This window comes from Chiloscyllium plagiosum, chromosome 41, assembly GCF_004010195.1.
Source record: "Chiloscyllium plagiosum isolate BGI_BamShark_2017 chromosome 41, ASM401019v2, whole genome shotgun sequence".
NCBI lineage: Eukaryota > Metazoa > Chordata > Chondrichthyes > Orectolobiformes > Hemiscylliidae > Chiloscyllium > Chiloscyllium plagiosum.
The window spans coordinates 13,757,488-13,779,843 of NC_057750.1; the positions used below are offsets into that span (position 1 = coordinate 13,757,488).

At 46.2% G+C, this 22,356-nt stretch overlaps 1 protein-coding gene across 1 annotated transcript in view; it reads left to right on the forward strand.

Moving 5' to 3' along the window:
• The first annotated feature begins 11,763 nt into the window (after window positions 1-11,763).
• The window catches only part of LOC122542950 (gremlin-1-like), a 109,687-nt gene continuing 99,094 nt past the window's right edge, over window positions 11,764-22,356 (forward strand). The window contains exon 1 of the mRNA XM_043681095.1: window positions 11,764-11,920. The gene's annotated coding sequence lies outside the window, so the exon portion shown is untranslated. The remainder of the gene's footprint in view (window positions 11,921-22,356) is intronic.

The window sequence follows — 22,356 nt, forward strand, 5'->3', positions numbered from 1 at the left end:
TCCAATGGGGATGCACAGGGGTGCATAGTGACCAATGGGGATGCACAGGGGTGCATAGTGACCAATGGAGATGCTCAGGGGAGCCTGGTCACCAAAGGGGACGCTCAGGGGAGCATCGTCGCCAATGGGAATGCTCAGGGGTGCATAGTGACCAATGGAGATGCTCAGGGGAGCATGGTGACCAATGGAGATGCTCAGGGGAGCATGGTGACCAAAGGGGATGCTCAGGGATCGCATGGTCACCAATGGAGATGCTCAGGGGAGCATGGTGACCAAAGGGGATGCTCAGGGGCACATAGTGACCAATGGAGATGCTCAGGGGAGCATGGTGACCAATGGGGTTGCTCAGGGGTGCATGGTGACCAATGGAGATGCTCAGGGTAGTGTGGTCACCAATGGGGACGCTCAGGGGAGCATCGTCACCAATGGGAATGCTCAGGAGTGCATGGTGACCAATGGAAATGCTCAGGGGAGCATGGTGACCAAAGGGGATGCTCAGGGGCACATAGTGACCAATGGAGATGCTCAGGGGAGCATGGTGACCAATGGAGATGCTCAGGGGAGCATGGTGACCAATGGAGATGCTCAGGGGAGCATGGTGACCAATTGAGATGCTCAGGGGAGCATGATGACCAATGGAGATGCTCAGGGGAGCATGGTCACCCATGGGATTGCACAGGGGAGCATGGTGACCAATGGGGATGCTCTGGGGGCCTTAATGACAAATGGGGATGCACAGGGGAGCATGGTCACTAATGGAGATGCTCCGGGTGGGGCAGCCTGGTAACCAATGGAGATGCACAGAAGAGCATGGTGACCAATGGAGATGCTCAGGGCAGCATGGTCACCCATGGGATTGCACAGGGGAGCATGGTGACCAACAGAGATGCAAAGGGGAGCATGGTGACCAATGGGGATGTACAGGGGAGCATGGTCACCAATGGGGATGTACAGGGGAACATGGTGACCAACAGAGATGCAAAGGGGAGCATGGTGACCAATGGGGATGTACAGGGGAGCATGGTCACCAATGGGGATGTACAGGGGAACATGGTGACCAATGGGGATGTACAGGGGAGCATGGTGACCAATGGGGATGCTCAGGGGAGCATGGTCACCAATGGGATTGCACGGGGGAGCATGGTGACCAATGGGGCTGCTCAGGGGAGCATGGTGGCCAATAGGGATGCTCGGGAGAGCCAGAATTTGAAGATATCTCAGATGTCTATCGGGCTGGAGATTAGTAATGGTGGAAGTAGTGTTGGAGTGTAGTGGTAGTATTCCTAGCTCTGAAGCAGGAGGCCTGGGTTCAAGTCCCACCTTCTCCAGAGTTGTACAATAACATCGCTGAGCAAATTGTTTAAGAAAATATATAGAAGTTGTATGGGGGTGGGTGCTAGCGATGGGCTGAGAGGAAGTGGAAGGCAGGTTGAAGGAGGAGGACAGGTTTGTGGAGATATTTGAAAGCGAGAATGCAAACATTTTTAATAGAAATGGTGCAGATGCAAGGCCATTCAGCCCATCGAGTGTGCGCTGCATGCAATGAAATGGTCGCTGATCTCATAATCCCCAACTCGACTTTCCTGCTTTTGCCCCGTAACCCTTGATTCCCTTGTAGGTTAAACATTTACCTCAGCATTGAATACACCCCAGCCCTCTGCGGTAGAGAATTCTACAGATACACTCCGCTCTGAGAGATGGGTGACCCTTTATTCTGAGACTGTGGTCTGGGACTCTCCCACAAGAGGAAACAACCTCTCCACAGCCAAGCTGCCGAATCCCCGAAGGATCTTATGTTTCAATAAGGTTGCCCCTATTCTACTGAACTCCAATGCGTATTGGGCCCAACCTACTCAACCTCGCCTTAGAAGACAGTCCCTGCGTAGTTGATATCAGTCTGTTGAAACTTCTCTGGACTCCCTCCAAAGCCAGTATCTCTTTCCCTCGCAAACAAGACCAAAAGTGTTTACAAAATTCTAGCTGTGGTCTGAATAGTGCCCTATTTGGTTTTTGGCAAGAGGTCCCTCTTTTTACACTCCATTCTTAAATTTCAAAGCAGCCCAAATTATTCTTTGTGAACCTTGGCTTCAACGATGAGAGATGATACAGGAACCTGTGGAGTTGTTTCCTCACCTATATCTCTCAAGCCCCTCTCAATTCCAAGTGGTCCTAACTGATTCTCTCAATTTTAACCAGTAAAACCAAGTGCTTCCAGGTTCATATCTGCTCTATGGCATTCTGTTTGAGCTGTTTTTAGCTGTGGGAATATTTCTGTAAGCAGCCAAAGAGATTATGCGTAGGAGACACAACTGCATTTGCCTGAGATGGATCCAGTTTCATCTACCTCTGAAAGAGTATAACTACTGGGCTGACCAGTGGCAAGTAATATTCTATGTCAAGAGTGTGGTGCTGGAACACAGCAGGTCAGGCAGCATCCGAGAAGCAGGAGAATCAACACTTCGGGCATAAGCCCTTCATCAGGAATGGTTTCATTCCTGATGAAGGGCTTATGCCCGAAACATGACTTTCCAGCTCCTCGGATGCTGCCTGACCTGCTGTGCTTTTCCAGCACCACACTCTCGACTCTGATCTCCAGCATCTGCAGTCCTTACTTTCTCCAAGTAATATTTAAGGCCCCAGGCTATGACCATCACCAATAATCTAACCACCGCCCCATGATATTCAATGGTGTTACCATCACTGAATCCTCTGTTATCAACATCCTGGGGGTTATCATTGACCAGAAATTCAACTAGACTCATCATATAAACACAAAGGCTACAAGAGCAGGTCACAGGCTGGGAATACTGCAGCGAGTAAATCACCTCCTGACTCCCCAAAGCCTGTCCACCATCTACAAGGCACAAGTCAGGAGTGTGAGGGAATACTCCCCACTTGCCCCTGGATGGGGGCAGCTCCAACAACACTCAAGAAGCTCGACACCATCCAGGACAAAGCAGCCCCCCGCTTGATTGGCACCACACCCACAAACATCCCCTCCCCACCACCGACGCTCAGTAACAGCAGGGTATACCATCTACAAGATGCACTGCAGCAATTCACCAAAGATCCTCAGACATTACCTTCCAAACCCACAACCACTTCTATCTAGAAGGACAAGGGCAGCAGATCCATGGGAACACCACCCCCTGCGAGTTCTCCTCTGAGCCCCTCACCATCCCGGCTCAGAAATATATCGCCGTTCCTTCAGTGTCACTGGGTCAAAATCCTGGAATTCCCTCCCTCAGGGCATTGTGGGTCTACCCACAGCACACGGACTGCAGCGGTTCAAGAAGGCAGCTCACACCCACCTTCTCGGGGGGCAACTAGGAACGGGGCAATAAATACTGGATCCTGGCAGTGACACCCACAGCGTACAAATGAATAATAAAAGCTGGGAGTAGGCCTTTCAGCCCCACAAACCTACTGTACCATTTGATTACAGAATCATAGAGGTGTTACAGCCCATCATATCTGCCCCACCTCACTAAACGAGTACACTATCTTGGTGTCCTGTCACGGTCCTCTCCCCATATTCTCGTTGTTCAGTCATTTTTTTTCAATGTTGATTGCATTATTGTTGTTACATGAACCGAGATACAGAAGAGAGTGTTGTTTTGCATACTGTACAGGCAGATTGTATCACACAAAATGCATCAGGGTAACAAAGCAGAGTGCAGAATACAGCGTTACAGTTGCAGAGAAGGCACAGAGAGAGAGAGAGAGATAAGAATTAACACTTGAGAGATCCATTTGAAGTCAGATAACAGCGGGGAAGAAGCTGTTATTGAATCTGTTCATACGTGCATTTTGATGTAGGCCAGACCAGTGTTTAATGCCCATCCCAAGGCCAGAGGGCATTTAAGCATCACCCACATTGGATGTGGGTCTGGAGTCACCTGTATGCCAGACTGGGTAAAGGAAGTAGACCTTTATTATTTAAAAGGCATGAGTGAACTGGGTGGGTTTTCATGACAATTGAACACAGTAACATGGTCATTATTAGGTGGGTTCTTAAACGAAAAATCCCAATTTTTAGTGAATTCCAATTTCATCTTGTGCTACAGTCAGACTTGAACCCAGAATTGGGGTTTTAGATTGGTAGTCTTGTGACATTAACACCACACCACCACCTCCCCAAATAATCAGCCAATGCCCCTCTTGAGTGCTTCAACTGAACCGGGCTCCGTCTCATTTCCAGGCCGTACACTCTGGACCTGCACTACACTCTGTGTGGAAGTATTCCTTTCTCACCTTGCATTTGCTTCTTTTGCAAAGCTACTTTCCTCTTAGTGAGATTTGAGAAGATTTGTAGCTCAAGTTGAGGTCCTGGATGTGTTTGCTCGCTGAGCTGGCAGGTTCATTTTCAGAGTTCCCTTGAGTTGGTAATGTCATTTCAAACGCAAACATATAAATAGAAAGCGGGCTACACCACCAGTGCTTCATCCAGAGGCTCACTGAAGATGTTACCTAGTATGGTGATGAAATGTCTGAAAATGAACCTTCCAGCTCAGCGACCAAACCTACATCTACTACTTTCCTCTTGTCAATCTCCACGCTTCTCCCGTCTCCCCATACCCAGTGATGGCTTTTTTTTTTACGTAAAAACAGGAAGAAAGAGGAACTCAGACTTTCATTTCTCCAGCGCCAGGATATCTCGGGCTGATAAAGTGTTGTGTTGTGTAGTGTAGATAGTGTGGGTAAAAAACATGACAACAAACACGGAAATCCGCCAGATAAACTAATTTTATGACATTGATTGAGGGATACATATTGTTCAATTCCTGGTTCAGGTTCCTTCAATGAGTTTGGGACAAAATCCCAGAATTCCCGAACAGCCCTGTGGGACTACCTAGCTACATGGACTGCAGTAGTTCAAAAAGGCAAGTCACTGCCATTTTCTCAAGGGGCAACTAGGGATGCGCAATAAATGGTGGCACAAACATCTGTCATGAGTCAATATAAATAATTATCTGGGAAATCTATTGGAAAACCATAGTTCCAGGAGACTGGCTGTTGGTTTTCATAACTCAGAGATGGTTCAGAACAGAAGGAGGCCATTTGGCCCATCATGTTAGTGCTAGTCATCAAAGATTTGACTAAACGAATCCCATTTTCCAGCTTTTGTCTCGTAGTCACAGAGGCTATGGTAATTGGAGTGAGTATTTAAGTACTTATGTAGGTGCAGCAAGCAATGAGGAAGAGGGATGGCCTTTAATGCAAGAAGTTCAGGAGACCATGAAATTCAAATCTCACCAGGGCAGCTGCTGGAATTTCAATTCAAGGAATAAAACACTCTGGAACTGGAAGCTGATCTCTGTCATGGTGACCGTGAAACAATGATTGATTGTTACAAAACCCCCATTGGGTTTACTAATCCTGACTCAGTCTGGCCTATCGGAGCCACAGAAATGTAGTGAAATGAACCCTCTGAAATGGCCAAGCAACTGACTCAGTTCGAGGATAATAAGGGAATGGGCAATAAACTCTGCCCCACAAAATAGTGTTTTTAAAACTTCTCCGAAACTATAAAATTATTGCAGGCCAAATCAGCACAGAACGTCAAAAGAAACCCAATAGAATTGATTTGAAGATCAAGTGGTCAGGATTACTCACCTGAAACCATTCATAAAGTCTTGTTGCTAGTAGCACCCTTGGTCTGAGTGTTCATGCCAGGAAACGAATTGAAGTTGCTCATCTCTGGGACATAATTGATTCCTAAAATGAAGGGACTTTCTTTGATTAACGTGTGCTGGGTTATTTTGGAAAGGTTAATATGAAATATTGGGTTGGCTCAATTGTGTCTACTGAGCACCTGCTCCAAAGACACTTTCAAGTGAAGTTAAAAGCCTGTCAAAGGGTTTACAGAGATACGTACTTATGACGTTAACACCTACTTAATGTTGGTCATTTTTGCTCAGTTGGCTGGACTGCTGGTTCATAATGCAGTGATACCAACAGCATGGGTTCAATTCCCACACCAGCTGAGGTCTTTAGATTCGTATAGATTCCCTACAGTGCAGAAACAGGCCCTACGGCCCAATAAGTCCACAACCGAAGAGTAACCCATCCAGACCCATTTCCCTCTGACTAATGCACCTAACACTATGGGCAATTTAACATGGTCAATCCACCCGACCTGCACATCTTTGGACTATGGGAGGAAACCGGAGCACCCAAAGGAAACCCACACAGACACGGGGAGAATGTGCAAACTCCACACAGACAGTCACCTGAGGCTGGAATCAAACCTGGGACCCTGGTGCTGTGAGGCAGCAGTGCTAACCACTGAGCCACTGTGCCATCCTAAATTTTTTTTAACGCAGCGTTGGACTCGATCCCATGCCTCTGAGGAGATTGGCACCTTAATCCAGTGGCTTAGACCGCTCGGCCACGGCTCCAGGTGTAGGTTACTGTGAAAGATTCTCCTTCTCAATCGCCTGAGACACGGTGACCATCAGGTTAAACCCCCACCCCCTCTAATGAGAGAGGAGTCCTTTGGTCATATCTCAACAAGACCATAGCACTCTGGGATTGGGGTGACTTTATCTTATCTAATGTCAGCGTGACTCTGAGCTAAAACCTTGTCCATGTGGCAACCTATAGTCCAGGCTATAACCCTTCTTATCTTTCTCCCTCTACCTCTGAGATCGCTACCCTCCTCCAATTCTAGCTTCTTATCCACCCTGCATAGCTTTGCTCTACAATTTGAAAGAGACAGTGACACAATAACAACGTTATTGGCTCGTTATTCCAGAACTCCCGCACAATCTTCTGGGAGCTGGGTTCAAATCCCATCGTAGCAGATGGAGAAATTTTAATTTCAACTAAAACTTCGAGCGAAAAGCGAGCCTGGTTGCCAATTGTTCATAAGAATCTAACTGGTTTCACTAATGTCCTTTAGGAAGGGAAATCTGCCATCCTTACCTGGCCCACGCCCGACTGCAAACCAACAGCGTAGGGTCACAGAGTCATAAAGCATGGAAACAGACCCTTCGGCCCAACCAGTCCATGCCGACCACAATCCCAAACTAAACTATTCCCACCTGCCTGCTCTTGGCCCATATCCCTTCAACCTTTTTGAGTTCTTGTACTTTTAAACATTGTAACTGTACCTGTATCCACCACTTCCTCTGGCAGTTCATTCCATATATGAACCACCTTCCATGTAGAAATGTTGTCCTCATGTCCTTTTTAAATCTTTCTCCTCTCGTTGTAAATGTATGCCCGCTAGTTTTGAACTCCCCCACCCCAGGGAAAAGACACCTCCCATTCACGTATGATTTTATAAACCTCCTGAAGATCACCTCTCAACCTTCTACACTTCACGGAAAAAAGTCCCAGCCTATCCAGCCTCTCCTTATATCTCAAACCCTTCAGTCCTGGCAACCTCCTGGTAAATCTCTTCTGAGCCCTCTCCAGCTTAATAATACCCTCCCTGTAACAGGGTGACCAGAACTGAACACAGCTCTTCAGAAGAGGCCTCACCAATGTCCTGTACAACCTCAACATGGCGTCCCGACTCCGAATACTCAAAGATCTGAGCAATGAAGGTATAGTGATTGGGACCAGATTAACCTCATCAACTATGAGTTTCTTGACTGGGGTGTTGACTGGGCCAATCAGGAAAGCCATGGCTGACCGATGTAACCAGATTTAGAATCTTGCCTTGCCACCCATATTTGGTGTCACCCACAAACCTTGTAATAATATGGTTCATTTCCCTCATCTGATCATTGGTATAGTTATAAGGCAATGCGGCCCCATACTGATCCATGGGCACTCCATCAGTTACAGGTTACCATCCTGAAAATACCTACTTTATCCCAACGTTCTATCTTCACAGAAGAAGACCATGCCCTTCAGCCCAACTAGTCCACAGCGACCCTCTGAAGCGCATCCCACCCAGACCTGTCCCCCTACACCTGTAACTAAGGGAGCTAACCCACATATCCCTGAATATATTAGCTTCCCTACAGTGTGGAAACAGGCCCTTCGGCCCAACCAGTCCACACCAACCTGCCAAAGAGTAACCCACCCAGACCCATTTCCTTCTGACTAATGCACCTAACACTATGGGCAATTTAGCATGGCCAATTCACCCTAACCCACACATCTTTGGATTATGGGAGGAAACCAGAGCACTCAGCAGAAATCCACACAGACACGAGGAGAATGTACAAACTCCACACAGACAGTCGCCCGAAGCTGGAATTGAGCCCTGGATCCCTAGCGCTATGAGGAAGCAGTGCTAACCACTGAGCCACTGTGCCTTGTATTAGTTAGCCAGCTCACTAACCATCCCTATATACTAACCCCGACAACAGCATTCCTTCTAAGTTTCTTACTAGTCACATGGGCCTTCAAAGCCTGTGCACGGCAGCAAGGTCTGAAATTGTAAATCAATATTCCGCGATTGGTATGCACAGAACATCGGAGCATCTGTGTGTCTGCAGCCGCACATCTTGGAGAGAGTGTTACCCAACATCAGGCCTCTTATCTTATTAAGTAGCCTTATGTTTGGTAAGGCATTGAACACCTTTTGAAATCCAAATATATTACATCTACTGGTTCCCCTTTATCCATCCTGCTGGTTATGTCCTCAAAGGACTCGAATACATTTGCCGGGCATGATTTCCCCTTCATGAATCATACTGAACTGTCTGATCATTTATCTATTTCCAAATGCTCTGCTATTGCATCCTATATGATAGATTTTAACCAATGACGGGTGTTAAGGCAAATGGCCTATTGGAGGTATTCCATTAGGTATGAAGTTTTTCAGACTATTCGGAGGTTGCGAAAGGTGTAAGCCCTTTTTTTTTAAGCTGCCTCTTCACATTCTTGCGAGCCCCACACTTGAGTTCTGAATATTGTTACATCGTTGTTTCTGCCTCTTGTCAGTTTTCCTGTTTAATTATTCTGAGGATGTGGGCGCTGCTACCCATCTCTAAATGCCATTGAACTGAATGACTTGCCCAGACATTCCAGAGGGCAGTTAAGAGTCAACTATTTCCATCTAATAAGTGGAGCTGCGAGCCAGAACTCTTAAATTTCAGTACGGTAATCATGACAAAAGGATGACTGATTATTTTTTGTAAAAGAAAATTCTTTATACCCAGGGTGAGGGTGTCGCTGGCTGGGCCAGCACTTATTGTCTACCCCTAAATGCCCAGAGTCAACCTATTGCTGTGCGGTCTGGAGTCACATATAGGCCAGATCAGATAAGAAAGGCAGTTTCCTTCCCTAAAGGACATTAGTGAACCAGATGGGGTTTTCCCCCAACAATTGGCAGCAGTCGCAATTAGATGTGTAAATCCAGATTTTTGTTTTATAAATTGGATTCAAATCCCACCAAATGCCGTAGCAGGATTTTAACCCTGGTCTCTGGGTTCACAGCCTAGTTATAACAGCAGAAGCCCACCACCTCCTACCTGCAGTAGTTGTCCAATTTGGCAAGTTAAACCATTCATTTGGGTCAAACTGGACTGGGCGGGAATAAGCAGCTCAGTTGTCATCAGCTTCAAGGTTAATGTTGTTTCCGAATTTTGCATAGAGCTGCTTCGTATAGGCCAGACTGGATAAAGACGGCAGAATTCCCTCCCTAATGGGGCATTAGTGAATCAGATGAATTTTTATAACAATTTTTATAACAATCGCCAAGAGTAGTTGTCAATTGCAGTTCTCTGTGAATTAAAGTGAGACACCAGTCCCTGCCAAGGTGTGTTTTGAACACATTTCTCCAAAGCATCCTGAAGCTACCACTATGATAGTTGGCAGGGACTAGTCGGAATGAATGGTCCATGTCCATGCTGCGTGACTCTGTATGCTGTATGGTTTATAAAATCATGAGGGGCACGGATAGGATAAATAGACAAAATCTTTTCCCTGGGGTTGGTGGAGTCCAGAACTAGAGGGCATAGGTTTAGGGTGAGAGGGGAAAGAGACCTAAGGGGCAACTTCTTCTCGCAGAGGGTGGTGCTTGTATGGGGTGAGCTTCCAGAGGAAGGGGTGGAGGCTGGTACAGCTGCAACATTTAAAAGGCATCTGGATGGGTATATGAACAAGAAGGGTTTGGAGGGATATGGGCCAGGTGCTGGCAGGTGGGACTAGATTGGGTTGGGCTATCTGGTCGGCATGGACGGGTTGGACCCAAGGGTCTGTTTCCACGCTGTACATCTCTATGACTCAATTTCTTCTGGATTCCTCCCTTGTTTTTTTTTTTTTGCTATGTTTTGAACGAGGACGCTTTTTATTTAAAGAAAAGCAAGTTCAGTGAGCAAGTTGAAGGCCATGTGAGTGGGACTAAGACAGGTGTTCACCCCAACAGAAGGAGCGGGTAAGGGGCAAGCAGAGACTTACCTCACCCTTACCTCAGGAACCTGGAATCCTGTGCAATCTCTGACCCAAGTGCCAGCACGTACCGTCAAAAATTCTAATGTCCCAAACTCAAAAAACAAATGCAGGAAATATAAGCCTGTGACAGCTTTAACCGTTTTCTCTGAAGAGGAGTCACCAAACAGCAGGGTAATTGGGTTTGTTCTGCTCTAGTTGCCACCCAATTCAGTCTGGAATTTCCAGCATTTTACAGTCTTTCCCCTTTGAGGTTTACGACTTGCTCAGGTTCCTGTTTGGCTCTGTGATCCTGGCCAATATTTCATAGAGTCACACAACCATATTGCATGGAAGCAGACCCTTCGGTCCAACCAATCCACGCCAACCATGTTCCCAAGCTAAACTAAGTCCCACCTACCTGCTCCCGGGCCCATATCTTACATTAGATTAGATTCCCTGCAGTGTGGAAACAGGTCCTTCGGCCCAACAAGTCCACACTGAGCCTCTGAAGAGCAACCCACCCAGACCCATTTCCCTCTGACTAATGCACCTATTTAGCACGGCCAATTCGCCTGACCTGCATATCTTTGGACTGTGGGAGGAAACACCCCCGAATATTTTTCATTCATGTATTTGTCCAAGTGTCTTTTAAATGTTGTAACTGTCCCAGCATCCACCACTTCCTCTGGAAGTTCATTCTTTACACAAACCATTCTGTGTGTTAAAAAGTTGCCCCTCATGTCCTTTTTAAATATTTAAACCACATAAAAGCAAAGATATATGCTCATTGATACTTTAATCAGTACATTTTAATACAGTTATCCATACATTTCAATACAATAATCAGAACTCACAGCTAGAGAATTCCTATGGGGAAGAAAATCTTCTCATTTCTTTCTGAAGCGGCCCCCAACCCCTATTGCTAAAATTTAGCCCATGTCCTAGACTCCTCAAACTGGGCAGAAGTGAGCAGGTTATTCTGACAGGGTTAGATGGCTGGTGTGGATCATACATGCTAGCACAGACAAGACGGGCCGAATGGCCCTTTGTGTGTGTGAGTGTGTGTGTGTGAGAGAGAGACCTGTACATATTTGCCGGGCATTGTGACTTGCCGTGTAAAACTTCCATCGAATGAAACGGTCACGTTGCAATCTTTAGATTTCACTGGGAAACTCTGTTCCAACGTGAGTCGGGACGAGCGTGGGCTGGGGGTGGGAAGGAAAAAATAGCAGACGGATCTGAACAGTGTCCTGGCGTTTGCCTTGAGTTAATTTTGGTTTTTGGGGAGGGTGGGGGGGGGGGGGGGGTGTTATAGTGGGAATGGGTGAGCCCTGAGGGCTGGTGAGGGACAGAGAGCCACAGGTGAAAGTAACAGCAGGAACCCAGTACTGTCTAGGAAGTGGGAGGTGAAATCGGACACTGAGAAGGGGAGGGAGAAGAGTTGCTGCCTTTAAGGATTGTTGATCCACACTCAAGACACTGTCTCTCTCTCTCTCTCTCTCAGTGCGGGATACATACAATTCAGGCAGTCCCACCTTGAATTACAGGCACACATCTGTGGGGCTGTGTCCCAGTGAAATAACAGGTGAGCTCTGAAAATAATTGTCTTATTCTAACTGGAAAAGTAAACATTCATCCTCTCCTATAATTAACACTCCTTTTAGCTTACAGGAACGTAGGAAATGCTGGAGGACAGCTTAAAATAGTAACGTGTATTTATCAAAACATTGACTTTGCTAATCATAACTTCACTGTTTACTGCAAATATCTTATAAAAACAAAACATCTTGCTTTTTGTGAGCAGATGCCAAATTTGTTATCATTGTCACACTTGGATTTTTTTTTCTCATTGTAGCAGTATATTTTCCAAATGAGCCGCATTGTCAGAGGTGACTTTCTGTGTTGTGTATGTCCCCCCCCACCTCTCCGCAGCGATACTGAGCAGGAGGTCTTGGATCCCTGACCGTTCCTGCTAATGCTCTTGTATTCCCTCTAGCCGAAGTTCTGTCTCAGCTCCTGTCTTAAGGATGATCAAGTGTACAGCCGCGCCGCCCCCCCCCCCCCCCCATTGATATCGGTAGTTGCTCTGCACCTCCTTACAGCATTGGAATACGGAGAGCTTATCATAGTTTGTACTGTTCCCCCCCTCCAGCAGAATACGTTCCCAGGTAGAGCTAGGAAGAGATTTACAGTTTTATTTTTGCTCAGAACTCCCTGTACCTGGATTGTTCAATCGGTTCTCCTTCTCTATTTCTCTCTCTCTCTCTCAACTTACACCTGAATTTCTCACTTCTATCTCTCTCTCTCTCACTCTTCCACTGCTTACTTGTCCCTCTGACTGACCCTCCCTCCCCATTCTCTCTCTTCCCCTGCTCTCTCCATTTGATATTTCTGTTAAACAGCCCCATGGGATCCAGGTGACCAGGTTGTGAAAGAATGGGGTTTTCCAGGTACAGGTTCACAGTCCCTTGAGGGTGCAGTCGCAGGTCGACATGGTTTATATGGACTTCAGTAAGGCGTTCGACAGGGACTGGTTTGCAAGGTTAGAGCACATGGAACACAAGGAGAACCTTGTAGGATTAAAGGTTGGCACAATATCAAGGGCCGAAGGGCCTGTGCTGTGCTGTACTGTTCTATGTTCTAAACTTGGCTTGACGTTAGTCATGCTGGGGGGGGGTCATGTTGATTTTCATTCTGTGACTAACAGTGTGCTGCAAGGTTCGGTGCTGGGTCCACAGCTTTTTGTTATTTACATAAATGATTTGGATGTGGAGCCAGAAGGTATGGTTAGTATGTTTGCAGCTGACACCAAAATTGGAGGTGTAGTGGACAGCAAAGGAGGTTAGCTCAGAATACAACCGGACTTTGATCAGATGGGCCAGTGGGCTGAGGAGTGGGCAGATGGAGGTTGATTTAGATAAATGTGAAGTGCTGCCATTTTGGAAAGGCAAATCAGGGCAGGACTTGTACGTTTAATGGGTGAGTGTTGCCGAACAAAGAGACCTTGGGGTGCAGGTGCAAAGTTCCTTGAAGGTGGAACTGCAGGTAGACAGGGTAGTGAAGGAAGTGTTTGTTAGGCTTGCCTTCATTGATCATTGCATTGAGTACAGGAGTTGGGAGGTCATGTTCCACTGGATCTGGGCTGGGCTACTTTTAGAATATTGTGTGCAATTCAGGTCTCCCGCGATAGGAAGGATGTTATGAAACTTGAAAGGGTTCAGAAAAGATCTACAAGGATGTTGCCAGGGTTGGAGGGTTTGAGCTATAGGGAGAGGCTGAACAGGATGGGGCTGTTTTCCCTGGAGCGTCGGAGGCTGAGGGGTGACCTCATAGAGCTTTATAAAATCATGAGGTGCATTGATAGGATAAATAGACAGTCTTTTCCCTGGGGTGGGGCGAGTCCAGAACTAGAGGGCATAGGTTTAAGGTGAGGGGGGCAAGATTTAAAGGGGACCTGAGGGGCAATTTTTTTCACACAGAGGGTAGTGCGTGTATGGAATGAGGAAGTGGTGGAGGCTGGTACAATTGCAACATTTAAAAGGCATCTAGATGGGTATATGAATAAGCAGGGTTTAGAGGGAATGCTGGCAAATGTGACTGGATTAGGTTGGGCTATCAGGTCGGCATGGACGAGTTGGACCAAAGGGTCTGTTTCCGTGCTGTACATCTCTATGACCCTATGATCCTATGACAAGAGAAGAACAATAAATGGTGACCCAGCCAGTGATACCTACGTTCAACGAGTGAATAAAAAGTGATCAGTTTGCCCCTACCCACATCCCATTCCAGCACTGACCCATCTGGGTCAGGGGTCAATTGAAGGATTGGGTGGCTGGGTGACATAGGAGAGGGTGTTATGCTCTCCCTCCCACTGCCTCGAGTCCCTCGATGTGTTCCGTGCCCTTTCTGAGGGACACAGACAGGGTAAATGGGAAGAAACATTTCCCCTTGATGTAGGAATCAATGACCAGTGGGGCAAAGGCGCAGAAGGTTTCAAGGAGATGTGAGGAGAGCATTTTTCACCCAGAGGGTGGTGGGAATCTACCAGCAGCGGTGAGACAGGCAGAAACCCTCATCACATTTAACAAGTATTAAGATGGGTACACTTGTGATGCCAGAGCTATGGAGCAAGTGCTGGAAAATGGCATTAGAATGGTCAGATACCCCCACTGAATGTCAGGGGGTGGGGGTTAGCTTATTGCAGATGGGCATTGCCTGGCACTTGCTAGTTGTCAAGAGAGTGGTGCTGGAAAAGCACAGCAGGTCAGGCAGCATCCGAGGAGCAGGAGAAGTGACATTTTGGGCAAAAGCTCTCCCTCCTCCCTGATGAAGGGCTTTTGCCCGAAATGTTGATTCTCCTGCTCCTTGCCAGGGTCCCAGGTTCGATTACAGCCTCAGGCGACTGTCTGTGTGGAGTTTGCACGTTCTCCCCGTGTCTGCGTGGGTTTCCTCCGGGTGCTCCGGTTTCCTCAGGCAGCATCACACTCTCGCCTCTGATCGCCAGTATCTGCACTTCCTCACTTTCACCTATTTGCTAACTGTCAGCCATTTGAAGGGCTTTTGCCCGAAACCTCGATTTTGCCTGTCCTCGGATGCTGCCTGAATTGCTGTGCTCTTCCAGCACCACTGATCCAGAATCTGGTTTCCAGCATCTGCAGTCATTGTTTTTACCAGGCAATATTTATTGCCCATCCCTAATTGCCCAGAGGGCAGTTTGAGAGTTAACCACATTGCTGTGGGTCTGGAGTCACATGTAGGCCAGACTAGATAAAGATGGTTGTTTTCTTCCCTAAAGGGTGTTAGTGAACCAAATGGGTTTTTGCAACAGGTCAACAATGGATTCAAGTGCATCATTAAACACTTAATTCCAAATTCCTTTTGTATTGAATTCAAATTCCACCATCTACTGTGGTGGGATTCGAACCCTCATTTCCAGAACGTTCCACAGTCGCGAGATTAACAGTCTTGCAATAGTACCAATAGGCCATCACCTCAAAAATGATCTGACTTGAAATTTGATGGTGTCTTATTGGAGATGGTCATTGCCTGGCATCAAGTCTGGATACTGTTCGGATCTTATTGCATTTGAACACAGGCTGCTGAACACCATTGGACAGTCTAATGCCAGGAGTAACTTTCGTGGTGCCTTTGGGAGAGTTTTACCTCAAAGAGGTGTTTGAGATGTCAGCTGAGATGTTGTTTTCCCACTTTACCATGGAATCGAGCAGCTTAAGTAAAGAAAATGACTTGCTCCTTCTGACCTACGTTCAAGAAACTGAACTCCGCACTTGTAAATACAGGCAGCAATTAATGATATTCAGCAATGAGTAGAGGTGAGGGACAGGGAATTATGTAAAGCATATATTACACGGAAGAATATACCGTGATGTTTCAGGGTGATGTACAAGATGCTGAAGGGGAGAAGTGGGCAGCATGTTTGCTTTCCTGGGAGAGGCTTGCACCAGGAGTCAGTCGCTGTTTAAGAATCAAGGGTTGTCCATTTAAACAGAGGCAAGGCTCACAAAATTCTTTCAGATGGTCATGAGCTCTTAGAATCCATCTCCTGAAAAGGGGTGGGGGTGCAGTCTTTGAGTATTTTTAAGGCAGAAGTAGGTAGATTCTTGTTCAGCAAAAGGGGATACGAAAGGTTAATGGTGTGGGGTTGGGGGAAATGTGGATTTGAGGTTATGATCAGATCGATATGTTTGAGAAACAGGGTGCCATGGTGGCTCAGTGGTCAGCATTGCTACCTCACAGTGCAATGGACCCTCGGGCGACTGTCTGTGTGGAGTTTGCACATTCCCCTCATGTTTGCGTGGGTTTCCTCCCACAGTCCAAAGATGTGCAGGCCAGGGTGCATTGGTCTTGGGAAGGTGTCCAGGGATGTGCAGGCTAGGTGGTGTAGCCATTGGAATTACAGGGATAGGGCAGGCCTGGGTGGGATGTTCTTCAGCCTTGGGGGGGGGGGGGGGGAGGTCAGTAGTAGGGGTTCTATGATCTGTCGTATTGAATGGCCAAGCAGATTGACCTACTCTCGCTCCTTGGTCATATGTTCATAGCTTTACTACACTGACATTGTCTTAAAGTAGATTCAGAGCAGAATTGTCACAACCAAAGATTGGAGGGATGCATGTAGACAATTCTTCGAAGTTTACATCACATGTAGACAGGGTGGTTAAGAAGGCATTCAATTGCCTTCATTGCTTAGACCTTTTGAATATAGGAATTGGGACGTCATGTTGAGGTTGTACAGGATGTTGGTGAGGCCTCTCCTGGAGTACCGTGTGCAGTTCTGGTTGCCCTGCTATAGGAAGGTGATTATTAAATTGGAGAGGGTTCAGAAATGATTGACCAGGATGTTGCCAGATATGGAGGGTTTGCATTATAAAGTAAGGCTGGATAGGCTGGCACTTTTTCCAATGGAGCATAGGAGGATGAGAGGTGACCTTTAGATTAGATTAGATTACAGTGTGGAAACAGGCCCTTCGGCCCAACAAGTCCACACCGCCATACCCCTACATTTACCCCTTACCTAACACTACGGGCAATTTAGCACGGCCAATTCACCTGAGCTGTAGAGGTCAGGTGAATTATAAACCTTGTAGAGGTTTATAAAATAATGAGGTATGGATAGAGTTAACAGTAGTTCTCTTTTCCCTAGGATGGGGGATTTCAAGACCACAGAGTCATTAGGGACATTTAAGCGCCTGCTGGACATGCACATGGACAGCAGTAAATTGAGGGGTGCATAGATGAGGTTATTTTATTTTACATTAGGATTAATCCTCGGCACAATATCGTAGGCCGAAGGGCCTGTTCTGTGCTGTACTTTTCCATGTTCTAAGACCATGGGGGAACATTTTTAAGGTGAGGGGAGAAAGAGTTAAAAAAAAGGGCAAATGTTTTACACAGAAAGTGGTTTGCATGTGGAATGAGCTTCCAGAGGAAGTGGTGGATGTGGATACAGTTACAAGGTTTAATATACAGTTACAAGGTTTAATATACAGTTACAAGGTTTAAGCATGAATGGGAAAGGTTTGGAGGGATTCGGGCCAGGAGCAGGCAGCTGGGACTGGTTTAGTTTGGGATTATGGTCGGCATGGACTGGTTGGGCCGAAGGGTCTGTGTCCGTACTGCATGACTGGATGACTCTACAAGAAACAGTGCAAGCCTGAATTGACATTTTTTACCGATTGAAAGTGGAAGATTTGATGTTTGTGCCTCATTGTTCCCATAGTAGGAATAACATATGATTGTTTAAGTAATTTCCATTGCTGCTTGTAAATTGTCTTACCACCAAAACAGCGGAGATGGAGATGATTGAGCGGACGAGTCAGAGCTCATTTCTTGTGAAAGGGAACAACACAAACGCTTGAGAAACCTTTCTGTATGTCGTATCATGTCAGGTAAAAACATGTGCAATTTCTCCAGCGGGGAAAAACAATGAACCAAGGACTAATTAAAAGAGGAATGGCCTACTGCTGCCCTTCTAGGGGGGTAATTCTCCAGAACTCTGCTGGGGTCGGCCAATGGGAGATGTCTCTGGCAGAGAGGGCCAGCCTAATGCTTTATATTTTTAAAAATATACTTTATTCATTAAAAAAAATCTTTATACCTACAGTCAGTAGAGCAGTTCAGTTCTGTGCATTCCTTGCTTGCAGAATAATCAAAATCCCAAGACATTTCTTGCTTGTACCAGACTATATTTAGTCCCAGTTGAGGCACCGGGAGGGTCCAATAACTGAATGAACCCCCATTGTACTTTGGTAGAAAGATCTCAGTCAGTAGTCTTTTCCCACTGCGTCTTGGTGGCAGCTACGTTTGAGTGCATCTCTCAGCACCTTGGAGTGTGCCAGTCTGCAACACTGAGTTGAGGTCAACTCCTTGTACTGGAAGACCAGCAAGTTTCGGGCAGGGCAAAGAGGGTCTTTCACCAAATTGATGATTGTCCAGGGACGGTCAACGTTTGCCTCAGTGTGCATCTCATGCAACAGAGCGTAGAGCACAGAGTCACAGAGCTGTTCGAGATGAACATCACCAATAACCACTGCATCTCCCTCCAGACTTCCTTTGCAATAGCAACATTCCAGACAGGCCCAGGCTAATGCCCTGGGGATCATAGAATCCCTTGTGTGGAACTAGGCCCTTCGATCCAACAAGTCCACACTGACCCTCTGAAGAGTATCCCACCCAAACCCATTTCCCATTACTCTACATTTACCCCGATTAATGCACCTAACCTACACATCCCTGAACACTATGGTAATTTAGTGCGGCCAATTCACCCTAACCTACACATCCCTGGACTTTGGGAGGAAACCCACGCAGATACAGGGAGAATGTGCAAACAGATGGTTACCTGAGGCTGCAATCGAACCCAGGTCCTTGGCGCTGGGAGGCACCAGTGCTAACCACTGAGCCACCGTGCCACCCCACGTGGGTTCGAAACCCACCGGGGCAACCAGGATTTAAATTAAATTAATCAATAGAATCTGGAATTGGAAGCTAGTTTCAGTGATGGTGACCTTGGAACTATTACTGAGTGTTGTAAAAACCCATCTGTGTCACTAATGTCCTTCAGGGAGAGATATCTGCTGTCCTTACCCTGGTCGGGCCTACACATAACTCCAGACCCACAGTGATGTGGCTGACTCTTAACTGCCCTCTGAAGTGGTCTTGTCAGTCACTTAGTTTAAGGGCTATTGGGGATGGATCATGAATGCTGGCTTTGCCAGTGAGACCCGCATCCCATAAAGGAATAAGTTGAAAGGAGAGGATTGCATTCTCGGAGTACTGTGGCCGAGATTTTAGACTGAGAGTTTATCTCACTGTCCAGGTGATTGTCTTCAGAAGGCGCTGGGAGGATTTTCTGAAAAGGCAAATCAAATTTGAAATTCGAGTGTCGGATTGAATCAGAACGCCTTAAACAGGCAACATCTCCTCGCTCACACTAATGTCCCCAATTGGGGCTGTTCAAACCCATAACAACACAGAGAGTCAGAAACAATCTCCATTAAGGTGAATCATTCATTGCTTATATGCTAATCAGAGACATAAAAGCACTCAATTGTAAAAATTCTGTTCTATATTTTCTGTGAATTAGTGCAGCAGTAGGTCATTCAGCCCTTCAAAGTCAAAGAGTGTGGTGCTGGACAAGCACAGCCGGTCAGGCAGCATCCAGGGAGCAGGAGAATCGATATTTTGAGTATGCTCAAATCATTGACTCTCCTCCTCCTCAGATGCTGCCTGACCGGCTGTGTTTTTCCATCACTGCACTCTCGACTCGGATCTCCAGCATCTGCAGTCCTCGCTTTCACCCGTTCAGCCCCTCAAGCGTGGTCTGCCATTCAAGAAGATTATGTGTTACTGTTCCAAATCCCACATTCTCAGCTACCCTTTCATTCCTAGTTAATTGTTGTGTATCTGGAGTCCCATGTTAGCCAGATCGGGTAAGGACGGCAGATTTCCCTCCCTGAAGGACAATAGTGAATAAGTCGGGTTTTTCTTTTGTTGGAAAAGATGACATTTGAAACACAGTCACTATTGGACTAATTTTCTGTATGAAAGTCAAATTTCATAGTTTGCAATGGTGGGGTTTGAACCCTTGTCCCCAGAATTAGGGGCTAGATTATCAGCCCACTGCTTATCACCTCTATATTACCAGGTCCCTATTGCACAGGCCAGATGGCTCCTGACTGAAAAGAAAAATTGAATCAGAAATTCCCAGGAATTTGACGCAAGTTCAAAAAATGCTAGGAATGCGAAATAGATCCCTTAACATTTGAGTCAAGGGAACAAATTCATTTCATAGAGTCATAGAGTCATACAGCACAGAAACAGACCCTTCGGTCCAACCAGTCCATGCCGACCACAATCCCAAACTAAACTAGTCCCACCTGCCTGCTCCTGGCCCATATCCCTCCAAACCTTTTCCTATTCATGTACATATTCCAATGTCTTTTAAATGTTGCAACTGTACCCTCATCCACCACTTCCTTTGGCAGTTCATTCCATATACAAACCACTCTGTGTAAAAAACAACAGTTGCCCCTCATATCCTTTTTAAATCTTTCGCTATCCACCTTAAGAATGTGTCCCCTAGTCTTGAACTCCACCATCTTAGGGAAAAGACCCTTGCTATTTACCTTACCTATGCTCCTCATGATTTTATAAACCTCTATACCGTCCTCAACCTCCAGTGAAAAAAGTCCCAGTCTATATTTTTATAACTCAAACCTTCCATACCTGGCAACATCCTGGTAAATCTCTTCTGAACCCTCTCCAGTTTAATAATATCCTGCCTATAGCAGGGCGACCAGAACTGCACACGGGTACTCCAGAAGAGGCCTCACCAACATCCTGTACAAACTCAACATGGCATCCCAACTCCTACACTCAAAGGTCTGAGCAATGGAGGCAAGTGTGGATTGATCAGTACATCTTAAGAGTTAGGCGATAGTGAGGTCTGCAGATGCCTGAGATCAGAGTCAAGATTAGAGTGGTGCTGGAAAAGCACAGCAGGTCAGGCAGCATCCGAAGAGCAAGAAAATGCAGTGCGGCAGAAGGTTTTATCTGCAGTCACTATCAGTTTGTTAAACTAATTGGATTGATAATCTGTTGTTTATTGAATTTACAGAAGTGTCCTTTTGACATCAATACAATTAATACACACAATGGTTAGCCAGTTATTTCCCCACTGCCTGAGGAAGGTTAAGTTATCAAAAGGAACATTTGGAAGTCATTCCAAACGTGATGTTTGGATAATGCTGCGAACTTCAGATTACAGCAGATAATTCCTGTTCTCACTTGAAATGTTGGTGCGGAATTCAGAAATGCAGAACAGTCAAATTTGATTCAGCAAATATCACGGAGGTGAATTGAAAACATTCTTCCTATATTTGTTTCTCATGGTTCCCTCCCTTTTGGAAATGTTAATCATTCAAAATGTGGGAATTTCTTTTTTTAAAGTACCCATGAAAGAGATAATTTGTACGTTCTGAAAGTCGACTCCACTGTTACCTTGTTCAGTGACGTTCTCACTCCTATTCCCCTCTTTCATCAGTTTTCGGATCCTATTTAACCTCCCCAATTCACTTCTTGTTTTTTCTGTCCTATGGCTATACTGTGTTTAGTTGTAATGTAACTTTTTAAAAAAATTAATTTCTCTATTCTGTAATTAAGGATTGTACCGAAGTACTCTCAACCTAAGATGGTGCCATGTGTAGGTGGCATGGTTAATCTGTGACTGAAGAAGCTGTACCCAGCTACATTTGTACCTAAGATGGCGCCATTAGTGGTGACTTAGCAACCTTTCATTTGAATACATGTGACAATGAAGCCAATTCAATTCAATTCACTTGTCTGTTTGATTCTGAGACTGTACATCAGGTTGTAGAGCAGGAATAGGCCATTCAGTCCCTCGAGGGCTGAGATTCAATAGGATCAGGGCTGCTCTGTGACCCAAGTCCACGTGCCTACCTTCCCCTTAACATAGAACATAGAACATAGAACATAGAACAATACAGCACAGAACAGGCCCTTCGGCCCACGATGTTGTGCCGAACATTTGTCCTAGCTTAAGCACCCACCCATGTACCTATCCAATTGCCGCTTAAAGGTCACCAAAGATTCTGACTCTACCACTCCCACAGGCAGCGCATTCCATGCCCCCACCACTCTCTGGGTAAAGAACCCACCCCTGACATCTCCCCTATACCTTCCACCCTTCACCTTAAATTTATGTCCAATTGTAACACTCTGTTGCACCCGAAGAAAAAGTTTCTGACTGTCGACTCAATCTATTCCTCTGATCATCTCATAAACCTCTATCAAGTCACCCCTCATCCTTCACCATTCCAATGAGAAAAGGCCTAGCACTCTCAACCTATCCTCGCATGACCTATTCTCCATTCCAGGCAACATCCTGGTAAATCTTCTCTGCACCCTCCCCAAAGCTTCCACATCTTTCCTAAAGTGAGGCAACCAGAACTGCACACAGTACTCCAAAGGTGGCCTTACCAA